This window comes from Solanum stenotomum, chromosome 11 (assembly GCF_019186545.1).
Source record: "Solanum stenotomum isolate F172 chromosome 11, ASM1918654v1, whole genome shotgun sequence".
Classification (NCBI taxonomy): Eukaryota; Viridiplantae; Streptophyta; class Magnoliopsida; order Solanales; family Solanaceae; genus Solanum; species Solanum stenotomum.
Window position 1 is genome coordinate 10,886,886 of NC_064292.1, and position 17,352 is coordinate 10,904,237.

General features: G+C 34.2%; 1 long non-coding RNA gene across 2 annotated transcripts; it reads right to left on the bottom strand.

Annotated features, from left to right (window-relative positions):
* Positions 1–1,312: 1,312 nt before the first annotated feature.
* LOC125844711 (uncharacterized) lies at positions 1,313–7,951 on the bottom strand. Of its 2 annotated transcripts, XR_007444166.1 has the most exons (4): positions 7,832–7,951; positions 5,561–5,631; positions 4,469–5,466; positions 1,313–1,388 (listed from the first exon to the last, which is right to left on the bottom strand). It is a non-coding gene; the product is annotated as an uncharacterized LOC125844711 (long non-coding RNA). The 2 variants fall into 2 exon arrangements; XR_007444165.1 differs by having other exon boundaries at positions 4,469–5,631.
* Positions 7,952–17,352: the final 9,401 nt, after the last annotated feature.

Genomic DNA, 17,352 nt, shown 5'->3' on the forward strand with positions numbered 1-17,352 from the left:
CACCATAACTCCATAAGTAGTTAACTATTTTACAGTCCTTTTCGTCAGTGAGAGTAGTAAGATTTTAGAAATGCATCACCAAGCACATCTTTATATTGCTACTGTCATGCTGGAACACTTATTATAAAGGACATATATAGTGAAATGCCAATTGCGAATTTTGAACCTGCTCTTCTGCTAACCATCTACTTTCAAGTTGTTCTTAAATTGGTTATATATTGGATAGGTTTGAGGTTTGTTGCAGGATTGTGTCCTTCAGAATACAAAATTTTACCTAGCACCATAAACTTCACATTATATATACTTTATCCTTTCAAAATTTAACTCCACAATGTACAAAATCTACAATCTTATTATTTACATGCATTTAACGACAACGTTTTACAAGTTGTGCAAAATTAATGATGCTGCCTGGTTACAAAATGACACATTCAATTCTTTATATCTACAACAGCTTCAAATTATTTACATTATATAAATTGTAAAGACAACTCTTCATATGTTCTACTATTCAAAATAAAAATAAACATAGTAATCTATTTAATTAGACACTATTGCAGATTTACAATATAATGCAATTACAGTCTTGTGATTAGTCTTTCTCTATCTTCTTTCTAAAAAAAAGTATGAACATAAGTATAGGAGATTGTTTCTTCGTTTAGCCTACCTCATTCTTCCTCGTCACATAATATATCTAGAATAGGAAATTATCAGCAATTCCCCGATATGAAATCTCGCAAAGTACAAACAAACACGTGAAGTGCTATACATTTATTTTTCAAGAATGAGTGAATTTATAAAATATAAGAAATGGAGAAATTGAATGTCAGCTTAAAAGCATGAAAAAAAATGAATGAGTAACTTACCGGTGAGGTAGAAATAATGTACGCAACTATAGTTCTTCAATCGGTACTCTTTGTCTCTCTACTATAACACCAAAGCACTAATATAATACCAAGAATACTTTTAAATGTTCCACTTCCATGATGTCCAGGCAAAATCTTCAAATTTGATTGGAATAAAAAATATGATACTCGGTTTAGTAAAATTACCTTATGAAGATCTAATCGCTCACCTTTTGATACTTCGGATGGCCCAATGGTTAGGGCTTGGGATTTCCATCTTGTAGTCTCAAGTTCGAAACCCCTTTCCAGCGAAAGCAAGGGGTTTGCCTTCTGGGTCGAGCTCATCGCACCAGGCTTGCCTAGTATGAGTTACCTCTCCTGTGTGGTTTGCGAGACATTGCTTAGGAGCGAGGGTTTTACCCTGTGCACACCCAAAGGGTAGCGACTGCGGATTTTCCTTGTCATTTAAAAAAAAAAAGTATCCTATCATGTCATGCAATGATCAGATGATTTGCAATTTGTCAAAGCGTCGAATCACATGAACTATATTGTAATGACCCTCTTGGTCATTTCTATGTCTTGCCTTCTGTGTGTCATTTAGAGCGTTCCTATAGCGACCCCAAGTCATTTATGACTTGCTGGGACTGATAGTTCGGTCACCTGGTCGTTCGTTTGGTCTTGGTGTGAGTTTTTGTGTTTTGGAGCTTATGAACCTTGAACGATCATTTTCGATCAAAAGTTCGAGAAGATGACATCGAAATCCAATTCTGACGATTCCATCAGCTCCGGAAGGGTCATTTTGAGCTAGTAGCATGGTCGTCATGACTCCCGAGGTTTTCAGTGTGAGTCGGTGCGATTAGGCGTTTTAACTTTAAGTTTAACCCTAGGTTTGACTTTGGTCAACATTCTGAGTAAACGCGCTCGGATGAGAATTCCGTCAGTGTGGTTAGCTCCGGAATGTCGAGTTTGGTCTAGATTGACCCTTCTTTTGTGTCTGGAGGTTTTCGATATCTATCCGAGCCCTTTTGTGGATTTTGACTTAAAATGGCTATTGGAAGTGGGACCCACTTTTTATCGAAATGACCTCTGATGGAAATTTTGACTGCGCCGTTGAGTCTGGAATATCGAATTTGGTATGGTTGCATATCTCGTTTGCGTGTACGGGGTTTCGAACGAGTTCGGAGCACCCCGTCGGAATTTTAAGTTTTGGGAAATTGCAGAAAATCAGCCAATTTTCCCAAATTTCAAACCCTCATCTCTCTCTCATCTCTCAACCGATTTAGGTGATCCAAAAGGCTAAGTTGTGAGATTTTTCGAGGACAACGTGTTGGTGAGCTCGGATAGTGATTTGGAGTCCCCGTTTGAGGTAATTTTCGAATAACACCTGCTGCCAGACCCCTTTTGTGGGCTTAATTTTGGAAATTTTTTAGACTTGTTTTCTTAGCCATTTTAGATCCGATTTTGGTGATTTTTGAGGCTATCTTGAGTGGTTTTTCGAGGAGAACATTGTGGTGTTGTTAGATTTTACTGTAGATCGCCCGTTTTTGGTAAAAACGCTGAATTAGCTGCTGTCCCATTTCTATTCTTTTGAGAAAATTTGGGTTTTAGTTGCTTGTTGCTATTGTGTTGTTCCCGAGCCCCGAATTGTGTCCCATTATGGGAAATGAGCTGGGGGAACTGGTTAGGATCCACTTTTGGGGTTAATTTCGGAATTTTCCTGCGCGGGTCCCACGATTCCCGTTTTGACTCCAAAATTGACCCGTCTCCGTTTGTTGTGATTTTGGTGTCTAAACGACCGTATTAACGTTGTGACTCTATTTTTGATAGCGGGGCAGCGTTTCGAGGACGTTCGGAAAGGGAAAGCTCCGAATGAGTGATTTTGAAGCACGTGTGATCGGCCTACAGGTAGGCTACGGTTTTCCTTCTCTTAGATTGAGCCCGAGAATGTGAATGCATGTTGATTAGTTGGGATTTTGGTTGGGTAGTTATTGAATCTTGCATAGGTATTAAGAAATCATGTTTTCGATCTATTTCGGGAATTACCGGGTAACTGTGAGCATGCTTTGTATTATTAACGGACCCTCCTCGCTATGTGGAGTGCTTGCATGCTTAATTATTGTTTATTTGAAGAATGTTGGGCCTTAGTTTAGGTTTGACTAGGGCTTGCCTTAGAAATACATTATTCGGATCCAATAGGCCTTAGTTTTGCCCCGACGTCGCTCGGTCGGCTTAGATCCCTGTAGACTGGTGTAGCAGACTTGAGTCTGATAGTTTGGGCCTTAGTTAGGCGATACTCTTTCTCCGACTATAGTTATCCTTATTTTTCCCCGATGTTACGGCTTCACGAGTTACGTCGGCGACACTAATTCTACTTCGCGATTTGAATTTGGTTTTCGATTTGGTTCCAAGGACTTACATTGATTGGCTATGTGTGGACGGCGTTTCACGGACATTTATGAGTATGGATCGATTGGGACTCTTTCAGCAGCTACATTGGCACCTTTATAAAGCATCCGGTTTAAGGTCCGGCCTCTATTACCCAGATACTTATATAGAGCATCCGGTTTAAGGTCCGGCCTCTATTGCCCAGATACTTATATAGAGCATCCGGTTTAAGGTCCGGCCTCTATTGCCCAGATACTTATATAGAGCATCCGGTTTAAGGTCCGGCCTCTATTGCCCAGATACTTATATAGAGCAGCCGGTTTAAGGTCCGGCCTCTATTGCCCAGATACTTATATAGAGCATCCGGTTAGAGTTCCGGCCTCTTATACTTGTTACTTGTGATTGGTTACTTGGGTATTTCTTGTGAGCATCCGGTTCGAGGTCCGGCCTCCGTACTGTCAGATTCTACTAATTAGGGTTGAGGTTCTGGTTCGATGTTCTTCGTTCTTGGGTTCGTATATGCAATTCTTTTTAATTATAGTTATTCTGTGTACTCGTCGGGCTTATGGGGGTCCGTTCGGGTTTTTATTTAACTTGCGCACGAGTGTACCTTCTGGGCTTATGGGGGTCCAATTAGGTGTAGTTAGCTTATAGATTACTTTAGTTAGTTCTTTGTACACTCGTGTGCATTTCATTGTTAGTTAGATTTTAGTTCTTGACCCTCGGTTTGTATTATTCCTTCTTTTCATATTGCCTTTACTTTTCAAGTTCAGTCGGCCTATGATGCCTACTGGGTACCTGTTGTTTTGGTACTCATGCTACGCTCTGCATCTATTTCGTAATGCAGGTCCGGGCACTAGCAGCCAGCGTTGATCGAGCTTGGAGCAGACTGATCCGGAGACGGGAGTGAGCACACGACGTTTTGTACTATTTCAGTCTCCATCTGTATATATAGACTTGTCTTTTACCTTTCGAGACAGTCCAGTCTCTGTTGTCCATTTTGGGACTTGTACTCATTTTGTTAGTAGCTCTGTACTAGTGACTTCCAGGTTCTGGGAGGGATCTTTATTTGTATATATGTTTTTTTGGTTTGCTTCCGCCTGTTTATATTGTTATTTGTCTCCTCTTATTTAGTTTCTACCCTCAGACCCATTACTTGTTGTTCCGAGTTACAGGTTGGCTTACCTACTGGTGGGTTATAGTAGGTGCCATCATGACTTGAGAAATCGGGTCGTGACATATATCTAGCTTGCACCTTATTTTTTATGAAGTCAACCACCGTAAAATTCAAGAATATAATCATGAAATTGTTAATAACTATAGATCCAAGTATGATAAAGACTAATATTTAGGGGAAGGCAAAAGAAATTAAGGAAAAATATTAAAGGGATGCCGACACTTACTTGTTGCTTCTAATAAAACCAATCAGATGATAAAAAGAAATTGGAAGTTTAGAAGTTTTAGCAAATAAAGTCATTGTTGACAAATGAATAACTTCAATATAGCTACACCTGAAATCCTCAAATCCTTCCAAACTAGCAACATTGCTTATCAAAGTATATAAAGGAATTTCTGTTCAACTATTTTTTTAGCATAGGTCTAATCGACCTCAAAGTTTTACAATGCTCGTCCTACATATCCAACTGCTAGACACCTAATTGGTCTGATCACTCTCTCATTATTGAATAGGCGGGGATAGGATAGGAATGCAACTCAGAGGAGAAGCAATAACTCAAGTAATATCATTCTTAGGAGAAATCTAAATGCCTGCAGAGTTGGAACATATGAGCGAATATTTCAAAGTGTTACTCCATTGTCCGTGTTGGAGCCACCTTGCACTCAGTAGCGGAACCACATATATCTGAGGTGTATGTTGATCGACACCCCTTTGTCAAAAAATTACATTGTGTGTCTAGGTAAAAGTATTTGTTTTGTGTGTATATATATATATATATATATTACATATTGACACTCCTTGGTTTGTCGAAAAACTACATTGTGTGTCTAGTGTGTTCATTTTTCTTGCTTCTGTCAAATGGTGCTAATAAAACTTACCAGATGTGGCAAAGGAAGGCAGTTAGTACTTATCAAGATGTTACTTCATGATCAAGTAACAGATTTTCCGGCTTTATATCCCTATGAATAACATGCTTCTCATGACAGTACGTGTGCTTATGTGAGACTTGCAATATACTACACCACAATCAACCAAAGTATCAAAAGTCAAAGAAAACACCTAAAGCAACAGGAAAAAAGTTAACACTAACAATAATGCTTTCTACATAAATGCCATTATATGTGCAACTATTATATATATAAATGATACTTACCAAACTTCAGCTAGTAATTTTAGTTTCTTCATCTTAGAATCCTTCCATTTATGCCTTGTGCCATCAGTTTCCTGTAATTGCAGATAACACGTAAATGCACCAGATTGATTACAATTGAATATTACTATTGGGATCTTGATTTATTTTCTGAAGTCACGTGTGTACATTCTAACATGGTTTCTGATTTTCTGCAATCTCACAAAGTTTCTATTTTTTTGCATTCTCAATATATTGCGTGTCTAGTGACGAAAGTTATTTACTTGAGTTTTCAACTAAGCTCTTGCGATGAGTACTAAATTATTTACTGGAGTTGTCCAACTAAGCTCTTGTGCTTTGCATGACATTTTTTTCTTTCACTAGCTTTGAAGATTGTTGCTTTCATTAAGAATCAGAAATATATATGTATTATTATTTAGAACGGTACTTTTCCGATGCTATTGACAGAGATACAGCTTCTCCAAACAATGGGCTGATGCATTCACATTAAATATGCATGTAGCCACAAAGAAACCAAAGCAACAAATTGTCAGAAGAAGAGTAGGAAAAACATAAAAATATGGATGAAAATAATAATTAAGTTTTGAGGTGACCAACTTAAAAATAGCAACAAACAAATCTCTTAAGCATATATGAGAAGAAGCACAAGTGAACAAAATAAAATATGTCCATTCATGGCTAGATGACACAAAAGGTCAAGAAGGATTAATAAGTAGATACTCAAAGAGCAAAAAGTTTATGTATTAGTTGTTGGTTAAACCATTAGGAAAATTGGACAAAATGAGTCCCAAATCAATAATCCAAAAGTCAAATAACACTAAACAATATCGTTCAACTAAAAACGCGAAAGCGGTAAACCAACTATACTTGTTTCGATTGGATTTATTGGTTTTACCCGAAATATGCACAGCCCCTATTGCACCCATATTATCAATTGATCATATCAAAGAGATCACAAACCAAGAATATGTAATTCATTATTCATTCAGCTTCCAGAAATTCACAATAATAATCAAATAGTTTGCAAAAAAATTAAACTAATTGACTAATGCAAAATATGATCAAAGTTTTCAATGAACAGTTCCTCACTTATATGTTTCTATGCAGATGTTGAAACTTACAGGTTATATTACAAATACTTCATTATTGATGGACTGTAAATGCACACAATCAAAGTTCTCAGCCGAGACTTAGAATGAGCTCAATCAAGAACTCTGTGTGCCAAATTTCTTTCTTATTGTATCAGAATAGAGAACAAAGCATAATTGAATTCTCTCTCTATTAAGATGATTCCGCATTAGTCAAACAATACTGAAATCGGGAATGGAAAAAATTGACGGGAGATGGAATCAAAAGTTCAACTTTTTCATTATGATGTTCGCATAATATTGTCACAATAGGACAAGAAGAAGAAGAAATGCAGTCATGAAATTGCGAATTTTTAAGAGAACTAAAATACCCAGAAGATTCTAGGAAAATGAGAGAATCATACCTGAAATCGGAGACAGAGAAGATGAAAAGAGCTTGAAGGGGGAGATTGAGAAAAAAAGGTACTCTGGAATAGCAGGTTGTATTTAACGAATACTGAAATTCAAAAGAATTGCCAACATCACCAGAATAGACCCGATGATAGTTGAGTAAAATTTGTACACTGCTATGGAGGAAGTGCATACATAAGATAGTTGATGACTTGTCTAGATGGTTCTATAAGGCTAAAGCAAAATGATGTACTCTAATTTATTTATCAACCAAATCCAAACAAACAACAAAACTATTCTCATAATTAGAATACGATTAGGACAAAATGTAAACTCCATCATTCCCTTGCTAACTAACTTCTTATATTCTGTTGGTTCTACATTAACACTAAGAAGTAACAACACTATAATAGGATGGCGATCTTTCTTTAAGCTCGTGCTCCATCAACAAATTCCACCAAATAACAACAAATTAGCAAAATGATGTACTCTAATTTCGATTTTTCATGGTAAAAAAACTTTTATCTCTATTCAAGTAAAGGATGTACTCTAATTTTGATTTTTCATGAACATAAAAATAAACTTTATCTTCATTTTAGGTTTTCACTTTTTAAAATCTCAAATCAAGAAACAATGATAATTGAACAAAGAAAGCAAGAAGAAGCGGCTACATATGGATGTTTCTATATTTTTCATTTTATCACTAAATCTTGAATTGGGCAAACCTGAATTTTGAATAAAGAATAAAGTTCTTGAGATGAACCGAAGGAAAAAATTAATGAAGAATTGGGCAAACCTGAAGTGCAATCCGCTGTGAAGACTTGAGGTTGATAGTAAGAAAAGAGAGAAAGGACATATGGATGTTTCTAGGAGACAATTAAATGAAAAATGTCAATTAAGTTTGGGTTTTGTTTTTGGTGACACTTTGATCAATAAAGGGTCAAATCTACTTTAAAATATAATTAAGTAAATCTGGGACTAGATTAATATTTTCAAAACTTTCTAATCTTTCATAAAATACAAAAAAACACTTCATTTTTCAACTTTTATAATTCTATCCAAACCATTTAAAAAAAAATAGAATTTTCTCTTCTTCTTCTCCCAACATTCTCTCTTCTCTTCTTCTTCTTCCTTAGAAAATTCAAAAATCCGACAATCAAAACAAATATTCTCCCCCATTATCTTATCTTCCTCCTCATCTCCGGCCGTGACTCTCTCTTCTTTCTGGACTGAAGATTGTGTTCAACTTAAAATGGGTAAGTCATTTTTTTAAAAGATTTTACAATTTTTGAACAATACTAAATTTTTTTCTTGGGTTGATGAACAATAAATTGTTCTATAGATGTGAAAATTGAATAATAGTGTAATGGTACCTATTATTTATTGTTTTTGAAAGAAAATCAACAAATCCAAAAAAGCCCTAATTTTGAGGAAATGTATATGTATTGTTAACATTAAGTGAAAATTCATTTTTCGTTGCTTTTGTTGTTTTTTTGTGACCATTTTGTTCATATGATTTTAGAAATATAGATAGTCTTGTTCAGTTGTCCAACATATATTTCATTTGTTGAAAGATGGGTCGTATGTTGCTACATTTCAGTGATATGTTGATATATATTCCAACAGAGTTGTCATATGTTGGAACATATCACCTATGTGTTAGGGCAACAAAATGGTCATATGTAGTAACAGAAGATTCATTTGTGGCACATGAAGATTTATGTGTGGCCACAGAAGATTCATTTGTGGCAACAGAAGGTACATCTGTGGCAACATAATATTCATCTATGTCAACATAAGTATAAATTGCTACCCATTATTATTTTATAATCAATTGTAAACTCTCAACCTTTTTTATTTACCTTGTAGATGAAATGATACAAGAAGCTTCATCCATGACAACAACTTAATCTTTTATTGGTGTTGCTTCCTCTTCTAACATCAAATGCTATTTTTGTCTATGCGAAGAATGTGAGCAGCAACATGATTAATTTATTAGTCGTGTTAAAGAACTCACTGATATTTTTAAGGAAATGACCTATAATATTGATGTCTATACATCCAAGAATATTTCTCAACCTTTGAAGTGTAGGAGGTTGAAAAAATCTATTTTCCAATTACTATCTATAATTAGTGAAAGAAAAAAATCAATGACTACTGCTCCAGTATCACACTCAAACCCAAAAGGCAAGGAGAAGGAGAAGGAGAAGGAGGAGGAGGAGGAGGAGGAGGAGAAGGAGAAGGAGCAAGAGAAAGAGAAGGAGAAAGTGAAAAAGAAAGAGAAGAAAGTCAAAGTAGTCAGTTGTGATGTGAAGCAACAATATCCATTTGAAGGTTTTAACATTGACGGCGAGGGTCCAACTGAACTAATATCATCCTTCTCGCAATGGATAAACAAGGGTCTTTACAAGCATCATGCAAAAAAGTAAAGTCGTTCAACTATTATTAGTATTTCTTCTTGTTGTCCACTAAATAATTATTTATAATGATTACACAATTGCAGAAGAGAAAAGGACGATCATTACATAGCGAATTGATCGGATCTTGAGTTCAAACAACTTGATTTTGTAGTTGCATTTTCAAAGAAGAAGGATTGGTTTTACGTAATATCTCAACCCAATAAGTGCTAGACTGATCAGGTAAATCCATGCCCACCTTTATCTTTTGATTAAGATGATTAAATTCAAATAAATTGATACAAAAATGCACTTGTTGATGCAACTGTGCAACATGTGGATGTCATTTTATACTATTTACAGAAGACGTCGAAGCAACAGAGTCATTCTAAATATCGATATACCACTACTAAATTTTTTTCAAAACATACATTGATAATGCCAGTGTTATTTTTGAATATGAGAATAAATTTGTTGACACTATCAAAAGGTTTGGTATACCTAGTGGACTGCCTTGGCACCTTATCTAGGACTAAGAGAAAATTGTGCTCTGAGATTCAAAAGTTGTCTACATTGTTGCCAAAATACCTTGAATTTTTTTTTTTTATCAAGAAGACCTAACCAACTGGTCAATTCTTGAATCTTACCAAGAAAAGAACAAATCTCACCCATTCGAAGTCAGGCATATTACTGGTATTGTCCAACAAACAAGCAATAGTCTGTAAGTATCACATTAATTGTTTTGTCTTACCACTACTGAAATATGATGTTATTATATTTTCTAATTGATGATGTACCATGTAGAAATTGTGGACTTTTTGTTGTTGCATACACTGAGTTTTTGAGTGATGGACTACAAGTACCATCTTATGGAATTAGTTTTCAATTCCTCCGCATGAGATATGCTCCACTACTATGAAACTATGGGATTTAAAGGCTCAGAGTGGCTATGTTAGTAACAATGAAGACCCACAGAGGCCTAGACCTAAAAAAGCAAAGTTCGATGAAAATGTTGTGGTTACCACCATTTATTAGATTGATGGTTATGTATACCACTGTGAATTATCTTTTTGTTGATAAGTTATATAAAACAATTGGTGAAGTGTTCATTTTGGCTGATAATATTAATATTAATGATTATTAGTATTTTTATTTTGTTGGAACAAATGTCAATTATGATGGAAAGAAAGAAATGTGGTGTCTCTGACAACATATATAACCTCTGTTGTAAAAAACACCACAGAATTATCTGCATGTGCCCCAACAGAAAGGATATATGTGGCAACATATGTCACAAAAAGAAGATATGTGATAACATATGTCACAGAAAGGAGATATGTGGCAACATTATATTGTCACCAATTGTTCATTTTTGCTGATAATATTAATATTAATGACTATTTTTTATTTTTTTTGTTGGAACAAATGTCAATTATGATGGAAAGGAAGAAATGTGGTGTTTGTGGCAACATATATAACCTCTGTTGTAAAAAACATCAAAGAATTATCTACATGTACCCCAACAGAAAAGATATATGTGGCAACATATGTCACAGAAAGAAGATATGTGGTAACATATGTCACATAAATGAGATATGTGGCAACATTAAATTGTCACCAATTGTTCATTTTTTATGATAATATTAATATTAATGATTATTATTATTTTTTTATTTTGTTGGAACAAATGTCAATTATGATGGAAAGGAAGAAATGTTGTGTCTGTCGCAACATATATAACCTTTGTTATAAAAAATACCACATAATTATTTGTATGTGCCCCAACAAAAAGGATATATGTGGAAACATATGTCACACTTTGAATTGTCAAAATTCTAAAAAAAAAAAAACAATCAAAAAGGTTTAAAACAATCGTCCCTTCATTTATCCCTCTCTCGTCTCTCCTCTCTCTCCTCTCCTCTATAAAAGATCGTTTCGTTTCATATTCCAAATTTAATTTATTTTTACTAATTTCCATTTTCTTTTCTCTTCTTTCCTTTCTCTTGTTCCATTATTCCTTCACAGATCAAATTGTTGTGATATTTTCTACAACATCAGTGGTAATCTATTGCGATCCTCTTCTACAACAAGGCGTCGTTGGCCTCATCATTTCTAGTTTATCGCTGATATCTTCTCAAGTAAAATTTAATTAGGATTTTGAAATACTTACTGGTATTAAATCAGGACGTTTTTAGTGATTTTATCACTTATTTGTTTGTAGGATTGTTGGGTTGTTATTCCTTTTGAAATATTATCTAATTTCAAAAAGCTTAACCCCAAAAAACACATTTTAGGACATACATATATTGCCACATATGACATGTCTGTTGCAATTTTTCCAACAGAACGTGCATATGTTGCCACAAAAGACGCTTAAAGGATGGGTTAATCAATAAATTGAGCAATTTAGGAATGAAAAAATGTCAAATTGGACCAAATTTTAGTACATTGGACCATAATTAAGCAATAAAAATATGCTATAACACTTGGAACAACGATTTACAACGGTGTTATATAACTATCATATAGAGTTACTTGCTCATTGATGAACTAATGATATGATAATCTTTGTAAAAATAATTGATAGAATTGATGAAGGTTATTGTATTAGACCATAATTTTGTACTTAGAAATGTTGTAGGACTATATATTAGTATTACATGTTGATTTAGGTGACAATGAATTAACCCCAAAAAGCACATTTTAGGATATACATATGTTGCAACATATGACATGTTTGTTGCAATTTTTCCTACAGAACATGCATATGTTTCCACATATGTCACTTCAAGGATGGCTTAATTGATAAATCAAGCGATTTAGGAATGGAAAAATGTCAAATTTGACCAAATTTTAGTACTTTGCACCATAATTAAGCAATAAAATATGTTATAACACTTGGAACAATGATTTACAAGGGTGTTATATAACTATCATATGGAGTTACTTGGTCATTGTATGATGAACTAGTGGTATAATAGTCTTTGTAAAAATAATTGATAGATTTAATGAAGGTTGTTGTATTAGACCATAATTTTGTACTTAGACATGTTGTAGGACTATATATTAGTGTTACATGTTGAATTAGGTGACAATTTAATTGAATTAACCCCAAAAAGCACATTTTAGGATATACATATGTTGACACATATGACATGGCTGTTGCAATTTTTCCAACAGAACATGCATATGTTTCCACATATGTCACTTCAAGGATGGGTTAATCGATAAATTGAGTGATTTAGGAATGGAAATATGTCAAATTGGACCAAATTTTAGTACTTTGGACCATAATTAAGTAATAAAAATATGCTATAACACTTGAAACAACGATTTATAAGGGTGTTATATAACTATCATATGGAGTTATTTGGTCATTGTATGATGAACTAGTGGTTTGACAGTCTTTGTAAAAATAATTGATAGAATTGACGAAGGTTGTTGTATTAGACCATAATTTTGTACTTAGACATGTTATAGGACTATATATTAGTGTTACATGTTGAATTATGTGACAATTTAATTGAATTAACCCAAAAAAACACATTTTAGGATATACATATGTTGCCACATATGACATGTATGTTGCAATTTTTCCAACAGAACATGCATATGTTGCCACATATGTCACTTCAAGGATATGTTAATTGATAAATTGAGCGATTTAGGAATGGAAAAATGTCAAATTGGACCAAATTTTAGTACTTTGGAACATAATTAAGCAATAAAAATATGTTATAACACTTGGAACAACGATTTACAGGGGTATTATATAGGTGTCATATGGAGTTACTTGGTCATTGTATGATGAATTAGTGGTATGACCGTCTTTGTAAAAATAATTGATAGAATTGATGAAGATTGTTGTATTAGACTATAATTTTGTATTTAGATATGTTGTAGGACTATATATTAGTGTTACATGTTGAATTAGGTGACAATTTAATTGAATTAACCCCCAAAAGACCATTTTATGATATACATATGTTGTCACATATGACATGTCTGTTGTAACATTTCCAACAGAATGTGCATATGTTGCCACATATGTCACTTCAAGGATGGGTTAATCGATAAATTGAGCGATTTGTTGGGTTATGAAGGGTGATTAGGGCGTCATGCGGAAGCTTACAATTGCAATCAAGACGGTGATAAATTAGATGACAAATAAAGCGATACTAAAACATAATATTATTAATATGAAAACTAATTTAAAAGAAAAATATTATAACTGTTGAGAGAATAAATCTCCCCATAAACAAAAGTCTCAAACGACTACATTGTGGATTCTATTGTTTTTGTGTTATAAGAAACAAACATATATTTATAGAGTCCTAAAACTTTTCCTACTAGAAAAGGAGTCCTAAAAAGAGAGAATAAACCAAATATAAAATAATATTATATTTTCCTTTCAAGAAAAGTAAAAACATTTATGGTAATGTTTTGTTTTTTCTTTAAGGAAAAATAAATCTTAAATTATGGTAAGAAAATCAGGGCAAAACCCTAACAAATCTCCCCTTTTGGCTGAATTTTCTTGACAAAACTTGATCTGTCTTCTTCATATGCTTGATAATTTTGTTCTTCACAAAATCTTCATGTATCACTGCTGCTTACCGTGATTTAAAAATTGATATGGGTCAAAAAATTGGAGCCCTGTGTTAAAAGTTATAAGCAGGGTTGAAAATGAAGCTCATGCGTTAAAAGTAAAATGCATGAGTTAAAAGTGGAGCTCATGCGTTAAAAGTAAGATGCATGAGTTAAAAGTTGAGCTCATGCGTTAAAAGTGAGATGCATGAGTTAAAAGTGAAGCCCCAACATTAAAAATTGCTGGGGTTGAAAGTTGGAGCCCATGTATTAAAGCAAAGATGGGTTGAAAATTGATTTTGTTTTTAAGGATGAAGCAGCAGGATATTGTTGAAAATATATTTGAAATTTTTCTCCACATGTAGTAGCACAAAAATCTTCATTACCACCAAATTTGTTGCAAATTGATTTGAAACCGCTTGAACATTTCTTCAATCTTGTTAAACCATTGGATCATTGAACCATGTGATCGTTGGACCATGTGCTTTGATACCACTTGTTGGGTTATGAAGGGTGATTAGGGCGTCATTCGGAAGCTTACAATTGCAATCAAGACGGTGATAAATTAGATGACAAATAAAGCGATACTAAAACATAATATTATTAATATGAAAACTAATTTAAAAGAAAAATATTATAACTGTTGAGAGAATAAATCTCCCCATAAACAAAAGTCTCAAACGACTACATTGTGGATTCTATTGTTTTTGTGTTAGAAGAAACAAACATATATTTATAGAGTCCTAAAACCTTTCCTACTAGAAAAGGAGTCCTAAAAGGAGAGAATAAACCAAATATAAAATAATATTATATTTTTCTTTCAAGAAAAGTAAAAACATTTATGGTAATGTTTTGTTTTTTCTTTAAGGAAAAATAAATCTTAAATTATGATAAGAAAATCAGGGCAAAACCCTAACACGATTTAGCAATGGAAAAATGTCAAAAAAATTTAGATTAAACATTTTATAAAGAACAAATTCAAAAATTAGTACAAAACAAAAAAATGTCACCATTTTCCCCATGAGTTTGCAAGAAATGTATATATGTTGCCACACATGCAAAATTTAACTAATACATAAATTTAACTACTTCATCTATTTCTAAATCACAACTATATAATTCACAACGAAAGTGATAGAATTGATGAACAGTGCAACAAATTGGTCTTTCTCCCAACAATTCAGGTTCTGGCACCTTTCCAAATAAAATCATCATACAAAATATTTCTTTTGACAGTCATCCCTACTAACCTACCCCGTTTCTTACTATCCTTCAAATGCCAAATTGTCACGATCCGGGGTTACCCCCTAGACGTAACATGGCATAGTTGATCCCGAAAGGGTAGCATAAAAGCATTTAGCATAATCATACACATAATGTCATAAGAAATAGTGCGGAAATTAAAAACTTTTTTTTCAACAATCGAAGTCACTTTTATAAAATAGAAAGGAGTCTAAACATTGTCTCATTGGCCAACTATACAATTGAATATTTAGACATATAGGGATACAAACCTTACACAGTTCTAAAATGAAACTAATAAAAGAAACTACTAAGATACCTACTAAGTAAAATATTAGTCCCCGAACTTGAGGACTCATCAACTAGCTTGGAGGATCACCTATTACAAGCCCTTTGAACCAAGGCTACCATCTCCATGAACCAACCCTCTACACTTGTAGAAAACATAGAAATATGGGTTAACACAAAAATGTACTAAGTATGGTAGCTGTACATAAAAGCATTTAAAGCATGCTAGAAAGGGACATTTTAGTTGAAACCTATGCTATGCACTTTTGAACATCTTTCTTGAAAGAGTTGGAGAACACAAGTCATAAACAACTCACATATATTTCATCAAAGCACAAGGATATCACCATTACCATAAGCATAGTCATAATGCACATACCATCTATTACAAGACATAATACACATGCATAGTCACATATCAGGATCATGACATCATAATAGAACAACCACATAAGTAACCCTAAGCTCTACTTGTGCAATGCATAGATAGGGTCCATAGTCCTATCTACACTAAGTATCACTTTTAGGCCACCACGCTCATACTTATAACACATTAGTTTCATGCATAGGTAATACATATAATCAAGAGGCATTCATAATCGCTTAATTCATGTCAAGATTGTAGATCACAACATATACCCAAATAAGACATGTAACAACTCATAAACCATCTACATGTAGTGGAACTATACCATGACTACTCTTGAAGGCTACTCATCATCTATGAGCGGCATCCCATACTACCCCCCACTCAAAGTAGGTCTTCTTAAGAAGTCATTAGTCATAGTTCATGCATCATATTCGTAGTTCATACATCTTAGTCATATTTCATATACTTCATATCATAAGTAAACCACCCTCATAACCCCTTCACAAGTTCACTTGTGCAATGTACATATGAAGTCCCATACCCCCACATATACTAAGAATACCCATCAAGAAGTCATAAGTATAGTTCACATGCATAGTCATAATTCATATTAAGTGAAGTCATTCTTAATCATTCTATGCCATACATTCATAAGTTATCGTACATATAGGACTCACACAAGAACTCCTATTAAGACCCACTTGTGCAATGTATAGGTAAAGTCCCGTACCCTTACCTATACTAAGTAGTATCTATCAAGAAACCCTAGTTAGAGCCCATGTCCTCATTCATAAGTCATTTTCATATCTTAGTTCATTCTTACAACATTGGGAGATTTTTTCATAACCGACATAGACTATGTGAGCTACATGGAATCCGGTGTCTTCCTCCCACACAGAAAAGAGAGTCCCTACTTGCCAAGGTAGAACATACATACATTATAGAATCTACGTGGATCCCCTAGCTAACAATCCTATCTTGGCACATAGTTAAGGGATAAGGAGATTGCTCCTAGAAACCCTCTTTATACTTAATAGTATTGTAGTTTCCATCTACCCCTTTTGTGGAAACCTCCCTCCTTTATGAAGCGATCCTATCTCATATACATATTGTAACATCTGACAATTTAAAATGAATATGAAGAAGCTTGAAATTGGAAGTAGTCATTTTTGGAAAAAAAAAATTTAGAATCTGGAAATTTGGCCAAGTGTGGAAATCAGTGAGTTTTTGGCCAACTTTGAGCAGTCATAACTCCTAGCTCAGGATGATCCAGGAGTAGTTCCAGTTATGTTTGAAAATCCCTTGGAACGATCTTTCCAACGCCACCGAGTTTGCTCGATTCCGAGTTCGTTTGAGCGAGTTATGCCCTTTGAAAGTTGGGCAGTTGGCAGGGAGTCCGTCCGGAAATTTAAGGGCATTTTGGTCTTTTCACAAATC